The following is a 21,422-nucleotide window of genomic DNA, read 5'->3' on the forward strand; positions in this document are numbered from 1 at the left end:
AAACCCATCCCTGTGGTAGAATTAGTGATAAAAACACACGCACGGCCGCTGCGTGACAGTCAGGGTGCCAGATTCCTTCGGACAGACATGGCTGCAAATAGCACGGAGGGGCACTTTCAACCCCTGGACTGCAACTGGTGCATGGTCTCATGCCAGGCTAAGCCGTGGCCGCCAGATGAGCCCTGATAAAAGGATAGAGTCCGGGGCGGTCACTGGCATCTAAATGTGGCACCGTTTTGGCAGGTTTATTTCGGCCATGCATCACACATGGGCAGACAGCAGCTCTGTCTGCAAGGACTCGGGGGGACCAAGAGGTTGTCGGGTCGACACCTACTGAGGGTGACCCCGATGCAGAAAACCAAGGGTTGGAGAAAGTTTCCTGTTTGTTTCCTCAGCAGATCACAGTCCTTACAGTCCAGGGGTGTCCAAACATTTGGTACTTAAGTATTCGTGGGGCATTTTAAAAAGTTTCAGATTTAAAACTAATACAATATATATATTTTTTTAACCTTGTACATTCCACCCATGAACAACAATATTGGTGGTGTGCCTTAAAGGCACTGCCTTTAAGGCACGCCACCTGAAAAGGAGACTATTATTATATACATCCATCCATCCATTTCTACCGCTTATTCCCTTTCGGGGTCGCGGGGGGCGCTGGCGCCTATCTCAGCTACATTCGGGCGGAAGGCAGGGTGTATATACAGTGGGGCAAAAAAGTATTTAGTCAGCCACCGATTGTGCAAGTTCTCCCACTTAAAATGATGACAGAGGTCTGTAATTTTCATCATAGGTACACTTCAACTGTGAGAGACAGAATGTGAAAAAAAATCCAGGAATTCACATTGTAGGAATTTTAAAGAATTTATTTGTAAATTATGGTGGAAAATAAGTATTTGGTCAACCATTCAAAGCTCTCACTGATGGAAGGAGGTTTTGGCTCAAAATCTCACGATACATGGCCCCATTCATTCTTTCCTTAACACGGATCAATCTTCCTGTCCCCTTAGCAGAAAAACAGCCCCAAATCATGATGTTTCCACCCCCATGCTTCACAGTAGGTATGGTGTTCTTGGGATGCAACTCAGTATTCTTCTTCCTCCAAACACGACGAGTTGAGTTTATACCAGAAAGTTCTATTTTGGTTTCATCAGACCACATGACATTCTCCCAATCCTCTGCTGTATCATCCATTTATCCATTTTGGTATGAACTCAACTCGTCGTGTTGACACTGACATAGGTGCTTAGCAGGTTTACTTCCAAAGACATGCACCTGGGGATAGGTTGATTGGCAACACTAAATTTGCCCGAGTGTGTGAATGTTGTCTATCTGTGTTGGCCCTGCGATGAAGTGGCGACTTGTCCAGGGTGTACCACGCCTTCCGCCCGATTGTAGCTGAGATAGGCTCCAGCGCCCCCCGTGGCCCTGAAGGGAATAAACGGTAGACAATGGATGGATGGATGGATGGATGGATTCAAACGGTACATTCATTTGTCAATGAGCTCTGAGTATGTGCTTTTACTGCCATGTAGTGTCTCCTTTTAAGTCTGTGGTGTAAAACAAGTACAACAGCAATTCATTTTTGTTGTTGTTGCAATCATGTGCTTTTTTTTTAAGATTAAGTTTACAAAGAACACATCAAACCGGGATATCCCGTTCATGAAATCACAAGTTGATTCAATGCCATTGAGATGTAAGTGTCGCGATCCGCTTCCCGGATCTTACCTAGTTTTTGTTCTTGAGTCCTTTTGTGGACTTATTTTTGGACTCTTGCGATCCCTTAGTTTGAGCACTTCCTGTTTCTTCTTATCTCCATGGTTACCTCATTTGTTCCACCTGCACTGGCTTTCTGACACACACCTGTTTATGATTATTGTTTGAGTATTTAAACCTGCCTGCTACTTGTGTTCGTCCTGGATGGTTTGTTTGCTCCATGCAACAGTCACGTTTGTTTTTTTCACTCTGTGCTAAGTTCCGTCTTAGTTTCCGTGCGTTCGGCACATTATTTTTGAACTTTTTGACTACTTGCTAAGTTCTGTCTTAGCTTCCATGCATTCGGCACGCGCCTCTTGGACTCTATGGACTGGATGCTAAGTGTAGTATTAGCTTCCTGTGCGTTGGCCCGCCGTTTCTTTTCCTTTTGTACCAGTGTTATTTTACCTTTTGTATATTAAACAAGCTCCTACCTGCTATCCTGCTTTGTCCTGATCCTGTAGCATCTTGGGGTGACACCTTCGCACATCAAAATGCGTTCCAAATGCAACAGTAAGCCTCAAAACATTGTATCTTTTTCCACAACTTTGTAAAAAAAAAAAAAAGCTGCCATGAATTTTACGCTGCAACAATCACAAAAAAAAGCCTGTGAAATCCTCGAGGAACTGATCAGTCTACCACAGATCTGCCTTCTCGCCCCCAAGCTCCTCGGTACAGACATCACAACAAGTCCCCGGCAGCCCCACAAAACTACCATGGCTAAAATTCTTCCTTCATCTCTTACTGGAAATAATAATTGTTGACTCCAGTAGCACAAACTTCTTGAAATTTCCCTAAATGTGCCCATTATGACATTAACCCAAATCGGGGCCATGTTTATTTCCATAAACATAGGGCTCCACGTGTGTCGTCATGTGAATTATATGTGAAGTGAATTATATTTTATATAGCGCTTTTCTCTAGTGACTCAAAGCGCTTTACATAGTGAAACCCAATATCTAAGTTACATTTAAAGCAGTGTGGGTGGCACTGGGAGCAGGTGGGTAAAGTGTCTTGCCCAAGGACACAACGGCAGTGACTAGGATGGCGGAAGCGGGAATCGAACCTGCAACCCGCAAGTTGCTGGCACGGCCACTCTACCAACCGAGCTATACCGCCCCGTTTGGTGCGCATCAGTTCAGGGACACACTCTGTTTATATTAGACACACATACGAGTCACATGTTTTTTTTTGTCATAAGAACAACTACATAAAATGTTGGGATTCAACAAGGAATCAATATTGGGCATCATAGCCTGAGCAATCTATACTTGTGGGTGACAATTCATGGCGGTTATTCGTAATCCATTGCAAAAGGTCTAACAACAAAATATATACAGGTACTGTTCATATTATTAGAATATCATGAAAGTGTTGATTTATTTCAGTAATTATATTCAGAACGTGAAACTTACATATTATATCAATTCATTACACACATAGTGATATATTTGAAATGTTTATTTCTTTAAATTTTGATGATTAGTACTGACAATTACTGAAAATCCCAAATTCAGTATCTCAGAAAATTAGAATATTAGTTACGACTAGTACCAAAAAATATTTTTTTGAAATTTGGGCCAACTGAAAAGTATGAACATGGAAAGTTTCAGCATGTACGGCAATCAATACTTAGTTGCAGCTCCTTTTGCCTGAATTGCTGCAGCAATACGGCGTGGCATGGAGTCCGCCAGTCTGTTGCACTCCTCAGGTGTTATGAGAGCCCAGGTTGCTTTAATAGTGGCCTTTAGCTCTTCAGCATTGTTGGGTCTGGCATCTCGCATCTTCCGCTTCACAATACCCCATAGGTTTTCTATGGGGTTAAGGTCAGGTGAGTTTGCAGGCCAATCAAGAACAGGGATACCATGGTCCTTAAACCAGGTACTGGTAGATTTGGCACTGTGTGCAGGTGCCAAGTCATGTTGGAAAATAAAATCTTCACCTCCATAGAATTGCTCCGCGGCAGGCAGCATAAAGTGTTCTAAAACTTCCTGGTAGACTGCTGCATTGACCCTAGACCACAGTGGACCAACACCAGCAGATGACATGGCACCCCAGACCATTACCGATTGTGGAAATTTGACACTGGACTTCAGGCAGCGTGGATTCTGTGCCTCTCCTGTCTTCCTCCAGACTCTGGGACCTTGATTTCCAAAGGGGATACAAAATTAACTTTCATCTGAAAACATAACTTTGGACCACTTAGCAGCAGTCAAGTCCTTTTTGTCTTGAGCCCAGGCGAGACGCTTTTGACGTTGTCTCTTATTCAAGAGTGGCTTTACACAAGGAATGCGACAGCTGAAGCCCATATCTTGCATACGTCGGTGCGGGGTGGTTCTTGAAGCACTGACTCCAGCTGCAGTCCACTCTTTGTGGATCTCCCCCACATTTATGAATCGGTTTTGTTTGACAATCCTCTCCAGGGCGCGGTTATCCCTCTTGCTTTCACACTTTTTTCTACCACATCTTTGCCTTCCCTTAGCCTCTCTATTAATGTGCTTGGACACAGAGCTCTGGGAACATCCAACCTCTTTGGCAATGACCTTTTGTGTCTTGCCCTCCTTTAAAGTATCAATGGTCATCTTTTGGACAGTTGTCAAGTCAGCAGTCTTCCCCATGATTGTGTGTCATACAGAATCAAAACGAGAGACCATTTAAAGGCTTTTCCAGGTGTTTTGAGTTAGTTAGCTAATTAGAGTGTGGCACCAGGTGTCTTCAATATCTGACCTTTTCACCGTATTCTAATTTTCTGAGATGTTGAATTTAGGGTTTTCATTGGTTGTCAGCTATAATCATCTCCTTTTTGGCAAAAAACACTTGAAATTAATCAGTCTGTTTGGAATGAATGTATACATTCTACAAGTTTGACTTTCTAAATTAAATTAATGAAATAAATCAACTTTTTCATGATATTCTAATAATATGACCAGCACCTGTATTTTCTCCATGAATAATGCATATTAAATGAATCCGTTCCAAATACCCCCAAAAAATTTTAAAATAAAAATCCACATTTTGATTACAATAATAAGTTTTACATGCATCAAACGAGGTGAAATACATATAAATGACAAATTAAATGGATGAATGATCACTTTTACCTTTTACTGAAGACTCTTTGGCGATGAGCTATTCGGGCGCCACCTTTGTTCTTTGCGACAACTTCTTTCTTGAGGAATTCAATCGTGTTTGCAACTTTCTTGTCATGCCTTGCATGTCAGGGTTTGCTTGGCCTGATCCTGAACCCCTGGTTTGTTGCTCCTGATGCTTTGTCATCTAAAGGGGAATAACATAAAAGTGTCAAAGCACTTTGAGTACCCTGAAGGTAGAAAAAACACGATATAAAATGACAACCATTTTGTGTCATTTTCCATTAGTTTCTGTTTTGTGCTCTTCTTTTGTTGCATCTGTTTCTTGTTTTGCGTTGAATACTTTCCCTTTACTTCTGTCTGAGATGGTTGCTGTGTGCAGCAATTTGTATTCACTAATAATGAGGCTTGTTAAAAGAACCACAGCGCAACTTCGCTAACAACTTCTCATTATGTATTTTTTGGACATGAAAGTCCATCAATGTGTTTTCTACCGTTTGTCCCCCTCGGGGTCTGGTGACTGGATCCTATCCCAGCTGCATTCGGGCGGAAGGCGGCGTACACCCTGGACAAGTCGCCAACACAGATAGGATCAGTTTAGTGTTCCCCACCAGCCTATTCTCAGGTGCATGTCTTTGGAGGTGGGAGGAAGCCGGAGTACCCAGAGGGAACCCACGTAGTCACGGGGAGAACTGGCAAACTCGATCGAACCGAAGACCTTCTTATTGTGAAGCAACGGCACTAACCCCTGTCCCACCGTGCTGCCGTCACGAAAGTCAGTTCCAATAAACAATTCGTTTTTGAGTATAATTGGTAGATAACTAACCGTACTTGGAACGCCCCCTTTTCGTCGCCAGACTGGATATGCACCCCCTCTTGGTCAGGCGTCATCTACAGAACTAGAGTCCATTTCCCTGCATAGACAGTATGGATGACGGCATATACAACTTTTTTTGTGATCACTTAATTGCATTATGTGCTCTGCGATTAGGTGGCGACTTGTCCAGGGTGTACCCCGCTTTCTGCCCAAATGCAGCTGAGATAGGCTCCAGCGACCCCAAAAGGGAAAAGCTGTAGAAAATTGGATGGATGGTTGGATACTATGTGCTAAAAAAAAAAAATAATAATCACCATTTGGTATGATATGGTCTTCTGTGGACACCTTATAGCCTGTGTTTCCTTGTGTTTTTTTATTATTTATTCAAGCCTCTTGAGGAAAACATCAGTAGAAGAGGACGCGAACGAGATTATTAGTGGCTTACCTACTTTTTGTCTTGTTTTTGAGCACAGGCCTGCACTTCTTTAACCGTTTTCAATCTCTCTCGCCTCGAGGGTGCTCCTGATTTTGGGGATCATATTTGGCTTGAGTCTTTTAAAAAAAAAAAAATCATACAAACTAATCAAAATCCTTCTTGTATGCAGTCCCAAAAATTCAAATGATCCTTGCACTTAGCAATTTGACTGGAGAATTCCATACTTTTCTCATATTCCCATGATTTGGAAATGAATGCAGACTGTTCCCTTATCTTTTTGTAAAGCTATGACCTGCGACAATGCATCTGGAAGACATATTTGATCATTCCTTCCAATTATGCACGCAATAAGGAATTTGCTCCAGTCTTCTGCAGGTGACGTCAGTAGGCTGATGCAGACCCTCCCACATTTTGCAGAAAAAAGTGAGATTTCAAAAATGTGCTGAAACTCATTATAAAACAAGTCTTTAATCATGACTGCAGGTCTAAATTCTTAACAAGCTGCTCCGCTTCGTACTGTCTCTGTCTCTGTTAGTACTCTCTGCAGCACCCAACATTGTCCACCCACAGAACCGTCTGATTGGTTACACGCAGAGCGGTAACAGCCAATCAGCAGTGCGTATTCAGAGCGCATGGAGTCAGTGCTCCAGTGTCTTAAGGAGCAGATAGGGCTTTAGCAGGTAATCATCAGGCAGCGGACTCTCCCCAAATTATAATAAACACCTCCCAGTCTGTTACTAGTAACATTACTATGAGCCCGTTGACGTTCTAGAAACATAAACGACAGCTCAGCCCGCTCGCAGTCCTTGAGGTGAAGGCTAATTAGCTTTTAGCGTAACTTTAGCTCATTTTGCGGTGTGTGTGTGTGTGTGTGCGTGTGTGTGTGTGTGTGTGTGTGTGTGTGTGTGTGTGTGTGTTACGGACAGCAAAGCTATGTCTGTCTGTTATTCACTTTACCTTTTTTTGTGTTGATTGAGCTGTGTTGAAACAGCAAAAAACGACATTATGTTAAATGAAAAGTTTCTTGAAGCTGTCTCTGTTACTTGATATAATAATGTAACTGCATCATAAAGCCTACATGAACCCCATGGTGTTCAGGGATGAATAGTCTCTCCTATTGCTATTTTACTATTTTTTCAGCTATAGTTACATTAATAATTGGTAATGTAGTTTTGAATGGCAGGGTCCCTGCTATCACATGTTGATAAAAATATAACATTAACTTAATACAAATCAACTACAGGCTTCCCAAATTCTGTAATAAATTAAGCATAATGAATTGAACATATGTCAGCATGTGGCATGGTAATGACATACTTAGTATCTCAGGTGACTAGGATTGTTTTGTTTTTACTTAATTGAAAAAATATCGAGAAACATATTGTATATCACCATTCAGTAAATGGAGTGGAAAACACAACCAAATATTTTAGGCTTCTTCACGCGACGAAGCCGGCCTACTTCACCACAGTCTGTAGTCCATTGCCCCCCAGGCTATGTGGTGTTAGCGACGAGGTGGAGACGTGATGGCGACAGGTCGAGTTTCACCGATCCTTACACCCAGCCACCCCCTTTCCCAGTCCGTCCGCCGGAGAGACATCACCTTAACTAACACATTTTCTGGAGGAAAAACTGCTACTGTGTCTATTTTTGGTGGGAATTTTACCAGTAAACATCATATTTAGGTTCTACTAAATGAGTACTTATATTGTCAGTATCAGAAGGGCCTGTCATCTTCATCACTTTACCACTCTGAGTGTAAACAGTAAGTAGGTATGTTCCAATGTTATTCCTGTCACCTTTTACTTGTCTCTTGGTCTTTATTGTTGTACTTTTGTGCATGGATCCTGAGCATGATTACAGACACTTGTTCAATAATGTCACCTCTGTCTCGGCACCTGGACGCCCAGCCTTAACAGCTTTATGCCCCATTGGTGTGTTTATTTTGTGTTTTTTTACAGTTAAACTCAATTAAAAAAATGTGTATAATTTTATGATTTAGCGTGTGATTCTTTGTTTGGGCACTGGAATACGCGGAATGATACATGAAAGATGGACTAGTTTGTGTACACAATGTTTGCCTGTTCAACAACGAGACTAAACTCAATTGTTTTAAAGCATTTAAGTCCCATCTTAAAACTCATTTGTATACTCTAGCCTTAAAATAGACCCCCTCTTGAGACCAGTTGATCTGCCGTTTCTTTTCTTTTCTCCTCTGCCCCCCTATCCTTTGTGGAGGGGGGGGGGGGGGGGGGGGGGGCAAACAGGTCCGGTGGCCATGGATGAAGTGCTGGCTGTCCAGAGTCGTGACCCGGGGGTGGACCGCTCGCCTGTGTATCGGTTGGGGACATCTCTGTGCTGCTGACCTGTCTCCGCTCGGGATGGTCTCCTGCTGGCCCCACCATGGACTGGACTCTCACTATTATGTTAGATCCACTATGGACGGGACTTTCACAATATTATGTTAGACCCACTTGACATCCATTGCATCCGGTCTCCCCGGTCTCTGCGGTCCTCTCCAAGGTTTCTCATAGTCATTCACATTGACGTCCCACTGGGTTGTGAATTTTTCCTTGCCCTTCTGTGGGCTTTGAACCGAGGATGTCGTTGTGGCTTGTGCAGCCCTTTGAGACACTTGTGACATTGATTGATTGATTGATTGATTGATTGATTGATTGATTGATTGGTTGGTTGATAAAGTGATTGAATTGTTTTGGGGGCCATACTTCCCCCTCCACGATTTTTGTATTTATTTAGAATATTTCTGAGAACCAGCATCCTCTTGACGTTTATCTATTTATTTAGTCAGTGTTATTAAATTATGAAAAAAATAGCTCCATAATAACAGGAGCTCTCTGCTGTTTTTTTTAGGATGAACGACCAAAATGACAGCACTCTAGTGTTTTTTAAAATCTGCTGAAGACTCTTCCACGTTTTCTGAAGTGAACTCGCCAACCAACCTGGCCTTTGGGCCGCCAGTTGCATATCCCTGACCGAGACTGGTTTACGACAGGGCTATTCAACTGGTGGACTGGGGGCCAAAACCGACCCTATGGAATCCCCCGAGTTCAGTTCAAAACTTGGAAGACAGCCATATTTGCAGCATCCATCCATCCATCCACCCATTTTTTACCACTTGTCCCTCTCGGAGAATGCGGGGGGCTGGAGCCTATCCCAGCTGCACTCAAAGGAAAGGCAGGGTACGCCCTGGACAAGTCGCAAATTCCTAAAAACACTAGTGTGGTACTGTTGTGCAGTCGGACTTGGACCAATGTAAACACATTGGCAGATTATTGCATTGACATTTAAACCTTGCAAGCAAACATTGAACACTGGGGTCAAAACGTGTGTTTTACATAACTGAGGTGCCCCTCAAGGCACCCATTTAAGTCCTTGTAGAAGTATATTTTTTTAATATGAAACTAAGTTGTTGCTGTCGCTTGTTTACTTCAAGTGCAGTCAGTAGTCATTTGTTCAACTCCTTTAGATATACTAGTGGTGTTCCTCAAGGTTCCATTTTAGGTCCACGCTTGTTTATCATTTGGGTTGTTTAACTGGTGGCCTGGGAGTTCAGTTCAAAAAAAGAATGAAAGACTCACATTTTTGCAGCTGATACTTAAAAAAGTTCTGTCGGACAGGGGTAGGGTTGTACAATATACCGGTATTAGTATAGTACCGCGATACTAATGAATCCATTTCAGTATGATACCGTCTCTGAAATGTACCGGTCCCTACACGCCCCACCCATACACCCCCCCACCCACACCCACCCGCACCCGCGTTTAAGTCACGTCGTGATATTGCTGGTTTACAAGCAGACAAGCATGTTCGGTGGAACACAATCACTGAGTACTTTCAGACACAGACAGAAAAGGGAAAACGGACGCATTTTGGTGTAAAAACTACAGATATGCTGAAATAATATGTATCCCATTCTAACTTCGTGTGTGATTAATAAGTCCAAATGCACAAATTTTGTTGTAATTGATGACACATACAGAATAAATCACATGATGTTAGTACATCAGTTGAGGATACTGAGTAAATTACATTGACAACATCCTGTAATTTGATAATGATATTATTATTCATTTCCTCTTCTAAAAGATTAAAAAACAACACCAATGGGAGACTCAATTCTGTCTATTTGACTGATAAACATTACATCATTTATTCAGAAAAGGAAGGTTGAATAGTATTAACCACAATATGTAACTGTTAAAAAAAACAAAAAACATGATTTTTATATTTTCAGAATGCCCTTGGTTTATTTTTAAACAAAGTTAAAACCTGTTGTTGTCTTTTTTTTAAAGTTATCATGCCATGATTTTACTAGTCGGGCCCACTTGGGAATAGATATACCTCAATGTGGCCCCTGAGTTAACATGAGTTTGACATTGCTGGTTATAGAGATGATCCTTAACAAGCTTTTTTGCAGAACGTCCTAAAAAACAGCAAGGGGCTCTTAAAACTCTGACAAAATAAATAAACCAAAATCTAATGAATAGATCGAGCACACTGGTTCTCAGGAATATACAAATTAAGACTAATAGTGAAGGGAGAAGTACGGCCCCTGCTCCTTAGCTTTCTGGAATTGTGATCCCTATTTTTTTTTATGTATATCCCTGTTACATGAAAATGTAATCATACAGACATGATTAAAGGGGAACATTATCACAATTTCAGAAGGGTTCAAAACCAATACAAATCAGTTCCCAGTGGCTTATTTTATTTTTCGAAGTTTTTTTATGTATTTTACCCATCATGGAATATCCAGACAAAAGGCTTTAAAGTGCCTGATTTTCGCTATCTGTGAAGCCACCGTCCATTTTCCTGTGACGTCATCCAGTGCTGCCATTACAAACAAACATGGCGGATAGCACAGCAAGATATAGCGACATTACCTCGGATTCAGAATCGGATTTCAGCGGTTTAAGCGATTCAACAGATTACGCATGTATTGAAACGGATGGTTGGAGTATGGAGGCAGATAGCGAAAACAAAATTGAAGAAGAAACTGAAGCTATTGAGCGAATAACTATTGACGCTATTTGGTGATCGCCTTCTAACCAACGATTAAGTGTCGCAGGATATCCATACATCTCTGTGCCATGTCTGCCTTAGCATTGCCGGTAAAATGTGCAGGAGCAACTTAAATCTGTCGATTGGTAAGTGTTTGTTTGGCATTAAATGTGGGTGGAGGGACACGCTGGATGCAAATATAGCTACAAATGTACATACAGCTAGCCTAAATAGCATCTTAGCATCGATTAGCTGCCAGTCATGCCGCGACCAAATATGTCTGACTAGCACATAAGTCAATAACATCAACAAAACTCACCTTTGTGATTTTGTTGACTTTATCGTTGGAAATGCATCTGCAGGATATCCATACATCTCTGTGCCATGTCTGCCTTAGCATCGGCGGTAAAATATGCAGACCAAACGATCGGGACTTTCGCATCTTGTGACACTGGAGCAACTTAAATCCGTCGATTGGTAAGTGTTTGTTTGGCATTAAATGTGGGTGAAGGGAAAGGCTGGATGCAAATATAGCTACAAATGTACATACACCTGGCCTAAATGTCATGTTAGCATCGATTAGCATGCCGTGCTAATCGATGCACACTCTACGTAAGACATCTTGAATCCGTCCCTGATCGTGTTGTTACACCCTCCGACAACACACCGACGAGGCATGATGTCTCCAAGGTACGGAAAACAGTCGAAAAAACGGAAAATAACAGATCTGATTTGACTTGGTGTTTGTAATGTGTTTGAGAAAATGGCAGATTGACTACCTAGGTGATGTCACAAATCGTTCCGAGTGCGAATAATAGAAAGGCGTTTAATTCGCCAAAATTCACCCAAAATCGGTAAAAAATATATATGGTCTTTTTTCTGCAACATCAAGGTATATATTGACGCTTACATAGGTCTGGTGATAATGTTCCCCTTTAAAACACAAATGTACCACTGTACCACTGTACTACACTATGTTGGCACTTTGTTCCCTGCAAAAGGGTTATGGTCTTTCTTGCTTAAAGCAGAAGGAAAGGCTTTGTTATTTTGCAATAAAGAACATCCATCTATCATGTTACCATGTCCCTTTTTAGTGTGGCCAGATATGGACTAATACGTGCACCAGCCCCCCCCCCGGAGGATACTCTATCCCCCAGAGGACGTGCAGGGAGTGTGCGGAGGTGGCGGTGGGCTGTCGGAGCTGTTCTGGGTGCAGCGAGGGGGGGTGTGCGGGGAGTGCAGGCAGCAGTTGGTGTGCAGAGACCAGAGGCTCAGGCTAGCTAGTTAAGAGCTTCTCTCTCCTATCCTCCATCTGCCAGGGACCGAAGTTGTGATTTGAGCTCCAGCAGAGCAGGAAGGAGATCGAAGGAGGGGTGGTGTGTTGTCGGGGAAGGGAGGGTAGGCGTGAAGAGACAGAAAAGAGGGGAAGTGAAAGGAAGAAGGAAATGATGAAAAGAAAGACATGGTAGGAGATGTTTAAAAAGTTTAAAGCAGGGTTCACTGACCCCCAATGGCTCCATATCATAGACAGGAAAATACCATTTGCTGTATATTTTCTGGTATTGCAGATAACTCAGAGTATTAGTGGACCCATTTCCAATGGTATTGTTTGGCTTTGCCCATGCACCACATCTTCAAAGGGGTTCTAGAAAGGTTAAGAACGACAAAGGGAGTTTGGTTTTGGAGACAACTTGTGCCGCAGTAAGAGGAAGAATGTATTCAGTTGGATTTTTATAACTTACTGTTAAAAGTCTTGAAAAGGACAGACAAAAACCCAAGCATTTTTTCCACATAAGAAATACAACTAACCTAATTAATTTATTGTAGACACCCAATAATATGAACAAAAATTAAATGATTACATTTTAATCTGTTTAATCACACTTTTGAATTTGGATTAATCATGAATAATATACATTAGAATTAGAGATGTCCGATAATGGCTTTTTTGCCGATATCCGATATTGTCCAACTCTTAATTACCGATTCGGATATCAACTGATACCGATATATACATTCGTGGAATTAACACATTATTATGCCTAATTTTGTTGTGATGCCCCGCTGGATGCATTAAACAATGTAACACGGTTTTCCAAATTAAATCAACTCCAGTTATGGAAAAAAAATGCCAACATGACACTGCAATATTGATTATAGAAGTCACAAAGTGGGTTATTTTTTTCAACATGCCTCAAAACAGCAGTTTGGAATTTGCGTTACGGTGCGGATGTTCTCCCGAAATGTGTTTGTCATTCTTGTATGGTGTGGGTTCACAGTGTGGCGCATATTTGTAACAGCATTAAAGTTGTTTATACGGCATACTTGCCAACCTTGAAACCTCAGAATTCGGGAGATTGGGGTTGGGAGAGGGGCCTTGAGGTGGTGGGGTTTGAGGTGGGCGGGGTTTGGTGGTAGCTGAGGTGTATATTGTAGTATCCTGGTAGAGTTGGTGCTGCAAGGGGTTCTGGGTATTTGTTCTGTTGTGTTTATGTTGTGTTACGGTGCGGATTTTCTCCCGAAATGGGTTTGTCATTCTTGTTTAGTGTGGGTTCACAGTGTGGCGTATATTTGTAACAGTGTTAAAGTTGTTTATACGGCCACCCTCAGTGTGACCTGTATGGCTGTTGACCTAGTATGATTTGCATTCACTTTTGTGTGTGCGTGAAAAGCCGCATATATTATGTGATTGGGCTGGAAAGCAAAGGCAGAGCCTTTAAAGTTTATTGGCGCTCTGTACTCTTCCCTACGTCCGTGTACCACTCCGTACAGCGACGTTTTCAAAAGTCATAAATTTAAATTTTGGAAACCGATACCGATAATTTCCAATGCTACATTTTAAAGCATTTATCATCCGATAGTATTGGCAGTCCGATATTGGACATCCCTAATTAGAATTAACTTGTCTAAAGGCCAATTTTATTGTCAGAATGTCATACAGGATTTTTTCAAAAAATATTTTATTTGACTGCACTTCATTTATTTGCTCAAAACGTTTTATCCAAAGTCCTGTCTGGTTTTATTTTGAAGTGAAACACACCTGTCACAGTCGCCTCACTCATCTTTGCAATGACCTGATTCATGACCGCCTCACAACCTTGCAGGTTAACCTCCGTTAACCTGCAGTTAAAATAAAAGAGCATGAGTACTCAAAATAAATTGGGTGATTTAATTTGTATTCACACTTGATTAATGAGATCATTTTTTGTGATTAATCACATGAGTTAACTCGCCATTTTTGACAGCCCTACAAATAACACGATTTATGGAGAATAATTGTAGTTTGACATGCAGAAAATACTGTGAAATACATATAAATGTTGAATGTAATTTATGAATGATCAGTTATTGATTATCTCTCATTGAAGAGTCTAATTGGTGGAGAAGGTTACACGTGGACAGGAAGTGGGAGGCATGCAGGCGTCTTTGTACTTTGGTATGACTTCTATCTGAAATATTTAAAGTGTTTCTCACCTTCTTTATCAACACTGGCAACTTTTTCTGGCTCTAAGGGAGCAAGTTTAGGCACTTCAGTACGATGATACCAAAGCCACAAGCACTGTTGGAAGATTGTTTTTGTCATATAAATATGTAAGTTTAAAGAACAAATATGTCATGTATGTTAAAATAAACCTAAAATAATCGGGAAAGTTCAATGAAGTTTGCTTGAATCAAATTAAGAATGTCTCAGAAGACATGCACCCACTATAAAAATACGAAATGGATCAGGAGCAGTAAACCCAACATCAAACACCTGTTTCCACACAGACGTCATAACGTCATCAAAGCTCACCTTGAAATACTCGCACACAGCACACATGTTAGAACAAGAATGAGCTGATAGAAGAAAGGTAAAAAAAAAATCCATTTATGGCAGTATTGGAGAAACTTGTGTACAATTTTCACTTTTGCATCTCATTGCGCGTAACTTTGGTGCATTCAAGGACCCTCGATTAAAGTTAGAAACAGACACGTTACTACAGTTTTTAAAGACAGGGAGAGACTTGACTCCCAGGAGACGAACTAATAATAATATAATCCTGATGTATTATTATGACTCAGTTAATCTGTACTTTACACTTTGAAGGTAAGGGAAACTTGACAGTTTTATAATCCTTTTTTAAGTGTAAATAAAAACAAATTATGTGATTATTTAAATTCATATTCTGGCCACTTTACATTCAATTTGTTAGGGTTTTTTTTCCAATCGTTTTCTTTTGTATTTTTTGTTTAATGAATTAAGTCACGTTTATGACAACTTTTTTCCTAAAACACAATATAGAATATAGCAGTGTCTGATGTAACTAATCCGAATTCATTCAAAATGTATCACTCTTTCATGAATAACACAGTATCTGATGTAATTTATCCTGAATCCATCCATTATCCATCATTATTTATTGGATATAACCATGTCTGACTTCATCTACCATTATTTAACAAACACCACATTGTCTGATATCATTTATCTTAAAATCCTCCAATATTTAACGAATACCAGTGTCTGATATCATTTATCCTGAATTCATCCATTATCCATCATTAATTAATGGATATAACAGTGTTTGATATCCTTTATCCTGAATCCATCCATTATTCATCATTATTTAATGAATATAGCAGTGTCTGATATAACTAATCGGAATTCATTCAATATGTATCATTCTTTCATGAATAACACAGTATCTGATGTAATTTATCCTGAATCCATCCATTATCCATCATTATTTATTGGATATAACCGTGTCTGATATCATTTATCGTTATTTAACAAACACCACATTGTCTGATATATTTTATCCTGAATTCATCCTAGTCTAGAATCTAGACTTAGCAGTGTTTTTTTTTATTTTCTTCAAGTTTTGTTTTACTGTACCAACTAACAAGAAATTTGAATTATATTCTTTCCATTGTGTTCTCAGACCAGTGAGTATGTAGTCACTTGCAGCGTAAGCAAGTCCACATTAAGGCAAATAATGGTATTCTATATATTTCAACCAAACAGCTCACAGCTCGACAGAACACCTGACGCAGCAAATACACACAGATTTAACTTACAGTTGTGTCCATGTCCCGGTCCATGGCATAATACGACATATAGCCTCAAAAAAGAGACATATTGACTTTGTCCCAAGTGTTCACATATGATGTAGAACACGTTAAATCTTCAATTTATAATTTATTTTTTGCGACGGGTCAGACATTCAACTTGAACTTCCTCATCTCTCAAGGAAACTAATCTGATTGGCCGACATTAGTCGCTAACTCCCACCCTCTCTCATATTGTACGCTATTCAAGAACTGTGATTGGATAGCCTATGAACTTGTCCCACCCATTTACATGACGTTATTAGGGATGACTAGATTTTGTTTCTGACAACTTTTAGTCTCCTTTTTAATTGTTCAACACTGGTGTGAATGTTGTCTGTCTATCTGTGTTGGCCCTGCGATAAGGGGGCGACTTGTCCAGGGTGTACGCCACCTTCCGCCCGATTGTAGCTGAGATGGGCACCAGCGCCCCCCGCGGCCCCAAAGGGAATAAGCGGTAGAGTGTGGATGGATGGATGGATGTTTAGTGAGGGGAGGGCGAGTGTGTGTGTGCGTGTGTGTGTGTGTGTGTGTGTGTGTGTGCGCGCGCGCACTCGGACTAGCAGAACCTGGCAGATTTTTTTTTATTATTTATTTTCTTTGACTATTATTTATACATTTCAACATTTACAAACAAACAGACGAGAAACAATAATCAAAATAAGTACAAAAAATGTACAAAACAGTACAAAAACAGTACAAAATAAAACAGCGCCAGGGGGTTGTAAATTCAAAGTAACTAAATCAAATAATATATATATATATATATATATATATATATATATATATATATATATATATATATATATATATATATGGGGTGTGGGAAAAAATCGATTCGAATACAAATCGAATATGTTGTGCGATTCTATAACCATCCATCCATTTTCTACCGCTTATTCCCTTTCGGGGTCGCGGGGGGCGCTGGCGCCTATCTCAGCTACAATCGGGCGGAAGGCAGGGTACACCCTGGACAAGTCGCCACCTCATCGCAGGGCCAACACAGATAGACAGACAACATTCACACTCACATTCACACACTAGGGCCAATTTAGTGTTGCCAATCAACCTATCCCCAGGTGCATGTTTTTCATTTTTAAAACAAAGCACAAATTTGTCATGAATATTGTCCAGGATGAAGCGACAGATACCCTGCCTTACTGGATGCATGGTACATAAATAAGGTGGCGGAACCTGGCAGATGACGGACAAAATGGAGAGAAGATGATATCATAGGAGTGTTGTAGCGTATCCCTTTTTGTAGGGTGATTTTGTCAACATTTAAAATATACGTTCTGTGAGTATGTTGAAAAATTAAGCATTTAAATTCCCCCCCCAATTTTTTTTACATCTTTAAGATCAAAACTCTTGCTGCCATTATGATGTGCAGTGATATTTGTAGATGGGTCCCCTCTAAGGTTTCTCATTGTATCCCGTTGGGCTGACTTTTTCTTGCCCTGACGTTGGATCTGAGCCAAGGATGTCGTTGGGGCTTGTGCAACCAATTGGTGACACTTGTGATTTAGGGTTGGATATATAAACATTGATTTATTGATTGATTGATTGGTTGGTTAATTGATTGATTGATTGGTTGATTGATTGATTGATTGATTGATTGATTGATTGATTGATTGATTGATTGAAGGCGATCTGTCATAACTTTTCTAGCATTCAATCAGACATTATTGGGACGTTTTGTATTACTGTTCCGAAAAATAGATATCCCGGCCCCCACACGCAATTTTTTCTCTAATTGCCCAGGCCTGCCCTACAAGAAGAAGCATTTAAGTCCCACCTTAAAACTAATTTGTATATGCCAGTCTTTAAATAGACTCCCCTTTTAAACCAGTTGATCTGCCGTCTCTTTTTTGCTCTGCCCCCCTCTCCTGCGTAGAGAGGTTATTAGGTAACCACAGATGAGGCACTAGCTGTTCAAAGTCGGACCACTCATCTGTATATCAGTTGGTGATGTCTGCGCTGCTGACCTGTCTCCGCTCAAGATGATCTCCGGCCGGCCCCACTATGGACTGGACTCTCACTATTATGTCAGATCCACTATGGACTAGACTCTCACACTATTAACTAGAAGCGCTCGACGTCCATTGCACCAGTCGCCTGGGGGGCGGGGTGGTCCCCTCCAAGGTTTCCCATTGTATCCCATTGGGTTGAGGTTTTTTCTTGCCCCAACGTGGGATCAGAGCCCAGGATGTCGTTGTGGCTTGTGCAGCCCTTTGAGATACTTGTGATTTAGGGCTATATTGATTGATTCATTGATTGATTCATTCATTGAAGGTGATTTGTCATAACGTTTTTAGCATTCAATCAGACACTATTGTGAGGTTTTGTAATAATGTTACTAAAAATAGATATTCCGGCCACAAGACACATTTTCTTGTCTCTAAATCTGGCCCTTGAGTCAAAATAATTGCCCAGGCCTGCCCTACAAGAAAAGCGTTTAAGTCCCATCTTAAAACTCATTTTTATACGCTAGCCTTTAAATAGATCCCCTTTTTAGACCAGTTGATCTGCCGTCTAATTTCTGCTCTGCCCCCCTCTCCTGCTTGGAGAGATTATTAAGGGATCACAGATGAAGTGCTAGCTGTCCCCCACATCTACAGTCCCCTCCAAGGTTTCTCATAGTATCCCATTGGGTTGAGTTTTTTTGACGTGGGATCTGAGTCGAGGATGTCATTGTGGCTTGTGCAGCCCTTTGAGACACATGTGATTAAAGGTTATATGAATAAACCTTCATTGATTGAATGATTGATTGAAGGTGATATGTCATAACGTTTTTAGCATTTAATCAGACATTATAGTGAAGTTTTTAGGTGGCGACTTGTCCAGGGTTTACCCCGCCTTCCGCCCGATTGTAGCTGAGATAGGCACCAGCGCCCCCCGCGACCCCAAAAGGGAATAAGCGGTAGAAAATTGTTGGATGGATGGGTTACAAAAAATAGATATCTCGGCCCCCAGACACATTTTTTTTTTCTAAATTTGGCCCTTGAGTCAAAACAATTGCCCAGGCCTGCCCTACATATACAGCTGGATTAAGTATTTTTAAAATTCTAGTTAATCCATGCACTAATTAGGTAACACTTTAGTATGAGGAACACATACTCACCATTAATTAGTTGCTTTTTAAAATGCAATTTAGTAACATATTGGCTCTTAATTGGTCATTATTAAGTACTTATTAATGACTTATTCTGCATGGCCTTATTATACAACCAGTAAGCCATTAATTAAATAAGAGTTTTCCTTCAATTACCTCAGAGTATTTGCTTATCCGTAACCCTAACCCTTATATGTTCCCCTAGTGTCCAAATAACTCTAAATTAAGTCTTTGTTACTTTTTTTTTTTTTGTCCTGTCCAGCTTCTCAGGCAAATCATATAGTTGATGTAGATGCCCGTATCGGCTGTTCAGGTTTACTTTACAAAAGAGAAGTGTAGGATACTTCTCTTGTTGCCTTATATGAATTTGACTATAATTAAATGTATTTATATTATCATTAGTGATTGAGGATATTGATAGCGACAGAGTAGAAAGAAAGAAAAAGCGCGATTGCATTGGGATGGATTCCGATGTTTTTAAACACAATTACTAGTTTAATTCTGGGAAATCCCTTATCTTTCTATTGTGTTGCTAGTGTTTTAGTGAGTTATATAGTACCTGATAGTCGGAAGTGTGTCTCCACGGGTGTCTTGACGCGCAATGTCTCAGGAGAGTCGACGGCAGCTATGGACGGCACAAGCTCAGCTTTTCTCCGGTAAGAACTGACTTTTTAACCACAATTTTCTCACCGAAACCTGCTGGTTGACATGTAGTCTGGATCCATGTTCTCTTGACTTCGCTCTGATCCATAGGAAAGTTTCACCGCCAGGAATTTTAAACAAGGATTCACCATGTGTTTGTGTGGCTAAAGGCTAAAGCTTCACAACTCCATCTTTCTACTGTGACTTCTCCAATATTAATTGAACAAATTGCAAAAGATTCAGCAACACAGATCTCCAAAATACTGTGTAATTATGCCGTTAAAGCAGATGACTTTTAGCTGTGTGTGTGTGCAGCGCTCATACTTCCTTTGCGTACACGTCATCATTACACAATGTTTTCAAGAAGAAACTCCCGGGAAATTTAAAATTGTATTTTAGTAAACTAAAAAGGCCGTATTGGCATGTGTTGCAATGTTTATATTTCATCATTGATATATAAACTATCAGACTGCGTGGTGGGTAGTAGTGGGTTTCAGTAGGCCTTTAGGAGTCAAGTGTAATGGGGCCCCGGAATTTGCTGCCATACGCCCCTGGCAATAATTAAGACAAAATACGAAAAGTGGGGCACAATTTTGACGTTTTTTTTTTCCATGGAAATATAAAGAAAACGTGCTATTTTCCCTTGCCATCATAAAATGTCATTTTCCCTAATAAATTCGGAGTCATGTCTGCTTTGTTTGTAAATATTTCCAAGATGTCTCGCCTCTCCTCCTCCTCCTCACACACCCACGTATCACGTGACTAGGATGCAAGCGCACCCCCCCTCCCTCCCCCCTCTCCTCCCTCATCCTGCCAGCATCCTGCCTGTGGTTCCTCGCTGCGCCGCACAGCAGATCCCGCATGCGGGGGAATGACTCTGCCTCCTCGGCCATTGCTTTCCGGAGCGCCCCCTCACTGCCACCCGAGGAGACCCAGAAATGATCCAGCCCGGACGGGTGCGGCGTGCAGAGGAAGCACATGGCGTGTGCAGCAGGTATACTGGAATGGATCTCAGTGCACTATTGATGAGATACACGGTGACGTCACACCAGGCGCAAGCACGGAGCGTGCTCATTTATGCGAGCAGCACGGAGGTGTAATTAATTGTCACCCTTTGCTCTGCAGCCGCCTTGTTCGCCCAGACGATATTCTATTCGCTCCTTGTCAAGTGACATCACTCCACCCACACCTCGGCGTGTCGTCCCCCAAGTGTGATCCTGGATGATGGCTCCCTCTGTCATGGTAACAGTTCAATTCAGGCGCCATGCCCCTTAAAAGTCTGCAGGGCACTTGTATCACCTTTGCGAGCATCTTTATTTCTTTTCTTGTTATTAACGCCATGCAGCCTTGGTGAATATTAGTCAAACATATAAGAAATATATTCAGTCAAGCCACTTAAAATCAATATTTAATCATCTTTTGTTGCAGCTTGAGGCCAAATGTATATACATACATATACAC

General features: G+C 41.1%; 1 long non-coding RNA gene across 1 annotated transcript; it reads right to left on the reverse strand.

Moving 5' to 3' along the window:
- Positions 1-779: 779 nt before the first annotated feature.
- On the reverse strand, positions 780-16,357 carry LOC133540672 (uncharacterized). The gene is made up of 3 exons (XR_009803691.1): positions 16,178-16,357; positions 4,857-5,031; positions 780-1,428 (listed from the first exon to the last, which is right to left on the reverse strand). It is a non-coding gene; the product is annotated as an uncharacterized LOC133540672 (long non-coding RNA).
- Positions 16,358-21,422: the final 5,065 nt, after the last annotated feature.

Source organism: Nerophis ophidion, linkage group LG22, assembly GCF_033978795.1.
Source record: "Nerophis ophidion isolate RoL-2023_Sa linkage group LG22, RoL_Noph_v1.0, whole genome shotgun sequence".
Taxonomy (NCBI): domain Eukaryota; kingdom Metazoa; phylum Chordata; class Actinopteri; order Syngnathiformes; family Syngnathidae; genus Nerophis; species Nerophis ophidion.